Genomic DNA, 4,650 nt, shown 5'->3' with positions numbered 1-4,650 from the left:
AGGCTGCCTGGAGCCTGCGTTTGCACGAGGCTGTGTCTGCACACTCACGTGCTCTTTGACAGACCAATAAAAATACCATTTTCAAGGAAAAACAGCTTTCCTGAATACCCTCTTATTTCTTCTCTATATAGGAGGGAGAACACAGCGACTGTCCACATTATCAGAGGCTCTGGGAGGGGGTTGGCCGCACTGGGCTCACCTGTGGGCATTGCCCCGTGGCTGGCCTGTCCAGTTTGGACCCGACAGAAGCAGGAGGCCAGGGCCTCGCCATCCCGGCTCCTGCAGCGCCACCCAGTGGCACCCGGGCGGAACGCCACGCGCGCTCACCGGGCAGGGAGAAATCACCCCTTGTCTCAGGTGATTTTCCTGCCAAGCCACCCGCCCTGTGACAGCCACAGAGGAGCAGCCTGAGAAACAAGCCCTGGTTTTTACAGAAAGTGGAAACCTGGCCCACTTCCTTCCTGCAGGAGCAGCTCCCGATGCTGTGGGGACGGTCATCTCGTTGTGGGTTGGCCTGCGCCATCCATACTCAGTGGGGAGAGAGGGGCATATTTAAGCTCTCCTTGGGCGGGAGGAGGGGGGGGGGTCAAAGGCTTTTCTGCTGGGGGCACCGACCTGTTACAGAGGCCTCGCCTACAGGCGTTTCTCTTCATTGTAGAGAAAGTTGTTTAATGTCGCTGAGTCTGAATTTCCCTTCCCTGCAAGGTGGAGAGCAAGTGAGCTTGGGGCGTGTAAGGAGCGACACCTTGACTGGCCCGTGGCCTCCTGCCGGGAAACAGCGTCCCGCGCTCCACGGAGGAACCACGCCCTCCAGCGCAAGCGACCGAAGGGATCCGCACAGTGGGAGCTGTATGACCAGTTCAATTTCTCAGGAAGGAATTCAGGAGAAACTACTGCAAAATAAAGGGTTCTCCAGCTTCAAAGATGAAAACTCTGTAACCAAGTTGCAAAGTAGAAGGCAGGGAGGGAAGGATCCGTCCCAGCACCACCTGCACAGCTGTCGTGCGGGAAAAGCGATTACGGGGTCCTCATGGGGATGCTGGGTCCCTCGCTGTCCCCATTTCTAAGGTCCAGAGAAGGCGGGGCTGGGAGAAGCAGGTCGTCTTCCATTGAAATCCGGAGAGCTGCCTGGGGGGGGGGGGGGGCTCACTGACCCTGAACATGTTGGTCCAATCACAGAACCGCAGGGCCACCTGCGGAAAAGCAATTACTTCTATGTAAGCATCACTCCATCCACATTACAATCTGATGATTCCTCTTCATCTGGTCATTTGAAACCATGTCAGAATGGCATTGAATTGATAAGCCCAGAGATGACATTTAGAAAGAGAAACCTTCATGTAATTTAGTGGAAATGTCTATATATTGGCATGAGCGGTGTTTATTTCGTAAAGAAATGGCACTTTCTCTCCTTCCCATATATATATTTCACAGTATACTGTATATTCTGTGTCTTATTCACATGTCATATGTAACAGCAGGCTCTAGATCAGCGGTTCTCGACCTGTGGGTCGCGACCCCTTTGGGGGTTGAACGACCTTTTCACAGGGGTTGCCTAAGACCATCGGAAAACACATATATAATTACATATTGTTTTTGTGATGAATCACTATGCTCTAATTATGTTCAATTTGTAACAATGATATTGGGGGTCACCACAACATGAGGAACTGTATTAAAGGGTCGCGGCATCAGGAAGGTTGAGAACCACTGCTCTGGATGAAGAGACTGGCGAGGGCTGTCCCCAGTCATTGGGCCTCCGATTCCTCCTCCATCCATTCTTGTCACCTGCACAGCCCGTGGTCTCTCGTGGATCCGTGGGCGCAGGTGCGGCTATAAAGTAGGGAGAGGATTTTATTACTCTGCAGCCCCATTCACCATGGAGCCAGTGCCTACAGCCGCCTCGCAACCGGCTGGTGATCAACCTGCTGGTGATAAAAGCTCTCAGATGAAACCGCCTCCTCTGCGAAGATAAGGGCAGCGAGATTCACAGTCTAATTGCCTCGCATCTTACGGCCCTTTTTACTTCCAGACAAGCTGGGAACATTCGTTTTACAGCAACAATGAAACTCCGCACTTGCACAATACAACCTGCCCTCCACGCACAGAGGCCGCTGCCTCAGGGTCCGAGTCTCCCTCACTCCCTCACTCCCCCAACCGCGGCAAAAGCAGCCATTCGAAGGCCTGGGAGGCCTGGTCGCCGTCGCCCCTCAGTCTCCTCTGCCTTCGGAGTGTGGCCCTGAGAGAGACAGTGCGGGGGACACGGCTTGGACGTACACTGGAGGGTTCTGCAAAATTCTGACAAGCGAGCAGGCGGTCCGTGGGTTTACCCTCCTGCGCCAGCTGGGAGGGTGCAGACGCATCTGTTTCGTTTGGTGAACATCTGGAGACAGGGGTCCGCTGCCGGGCCAGGAGACCACGCCCAAGCAGTATTTCTAGTTGCTCCTTTTCGGTGCCGTTTTTGCACAAACTCACTGAACCCGGATCAGGAGGCTGTTCCTAGTAGTGTATGCGTTAGGATCGCGCCAGAGCACAGAGAGAGCAAGCTTCCCAGTCTGTCCCTCGAAGCCAATATCACTGTAACCACACCGAAGCGCCATTTCTGCAGGCGGTCCGTGGGTTTACCCTCCTGCGCCAGCTGGAAGGGTGCAGACACATCTGTTTCGTTTGGTGAGACAGGGGTCCGCTGCCGGGCCAGGAGACCACGCCCAAGCAGTATTTCTAGTTGCTCCTTTTCGGTGCCGTTTTTGCACAAACTCACTGAACCCGGATCAGGAGGCTGTTCCTAGTAGTGTATGCGTTAGGATCGCGCCAGAGCACAGAGAGAGCAAGCTTCCCAGTCTGTCCCTCGAAGCCAATATCACTGTAACCACACCGAAGCGCCATTTCTTTGCCATGACCCTTCCTCCTTTCTGCCCGTCCACCCCCTTCCTTAATCATCAAGCCCTTCGGACGTCGGATTCTGGTCAGCATCACACTGTCTTAAGGACAAAGCCTCAGGTGTGCTGGCCACACAGAGTTTCGGTCAGGCTACAGGTGACATCTGGACCTCAGTTGTGTCCGTCCCAGGCCCATGAGAGCAGAAAGACCCTAGGGACCACCCCCTCACGAAACCAGACTGCACAACGCCATGGCTGACCTCAGGACCTGCTGCAGTGGTCAACTGCCCTGGCCCCACCCATCAGTAGAGCCCACGACCCCACCTCCTTCAGCCACCGCGATGAGTGACTTCCCTTCTATACAGCCCTCCTCTGGACGCCGTCGGGGAGCCAGGCCTCTGAGCACTAGCTCACCTGTGACTCTGGGTGGGCACCATCTCCTCAACAATAAACCCTTATTTCTTGGCTGCAAACTCCTGTTTCCATTTGACTGGACTTTGATGTGTGCAGGGAATGAACCCCTTTAGTCCTGTAACATAACCCAGGTCCCAACATCTGACAAAAATCTTGACATGCCTTCACACACGCAAGACCAATAAACATCGCTTACGATAGATGCACAAATTCTAAGTAAAATGCTAGCCAAAGGCGATGGAGCAGGAGTCAACAGTGGTGCAAAGTGTCCCAAGCCAAAGTCTCCTATGCACCCTCCCATGTACGGTGCACCCTTCCGTGTACAGTGCACCCTTCCATGTACAGTGTGCACTTCCATGTAGAGTGTGCCCTTCCATGTACGGTGCACCCTTCCGTGTACAGTGCACCTTTCCGTGTACAGTGCACCTTTCTGTGTACAGTGCAACCTCCTGTGTACGGTGCGCCCTTCCGTGTACAGTGCACCTTTCCGTATACGGTGCACCTTTCCGGTCTCCTATGCACCCTCCCATGTACGGTGCACCCTTCCACGTACAGTGTGCACTTCCATGTAGAGTGTGCCCTTCCATGTACGGTGCACCCTTCCGTGTACGGTGCACTCTCCCATGTACAGTGCAACCTCCCGTGTACGGTGCGCCCTTCCGTGCACGGTGCACTCTCCCATGTACAGTGCACCCTTCCACCCCTCTGAGGCTGAAGTCCTAGGGTGGACGGGGGGGCTCACCTTGATCCAGGGGGATAATGGGGATGCAGAGCTCCTTGACTGGGGTGAGCACTGGCTTCTTGACCCCCTCCCTGCACCTGTCCACGGGGCAGGGGGAAGAAGGTGGAAACATACGTGAAGATCTACTGCAAATAAAAAGGCATGCCATCTCCTGAAGTGTTCTGAGTCTTCCCTAGCAGTTCTTCCCAGATTCATTTCCACGTGCCCCAGATCTGATGGCGCCCTCTGAGGCTGAAGTCCTAGGGTGGACGGGGGGGTGCTCACCTTGATCCAGGGGGAAAATGGGGATGCAGAGCTCCTTGACTGGGGTGAACACTGGCTTCTTGACCCCCTCCCTACGCCTGTCCACGGGGGCAAGGGGAAGAAGGCGGAAACATACGTGAAGATCTACTGCAAATAAAAAGGCATGCCATCTCCTGAAGTGTTCTGAGTCTTCCCTAGCAGTTCTTCCCAGATTCATTTCCACGTGCCCCAGATCTGATGGATTCTAAAGGGTGTCCCAAAATTCACGCAAGAAGTAATTTTGATAGAAAACACAGGTTTATAATTAAAAATTATAAATTTTTTATTGATTCATAAAGTATACAGTATAGGGTTATGTATGGAATAGCATAT

The sequence above is a fragment of the Myotis brandtii genome, unplaced genomic scaffold (assembly GCF_000412655.1).
Source record: "Myotis brandtii unplaced genomic scaffold, ASM41265v1 scaffold802, whole genome shotgun sequence".
Classification (NCBI taxonomy): Eukaryota; Metazoa; Chordata; class Mammalia; order Chiroptera; family Vespertilionidae; genus Myotis; species Myotis brandtii.
The sequence above is the reverse complement of the archived record's forward strand: the minus strand, read 5'-3'. Positions refer to the sequence as shown.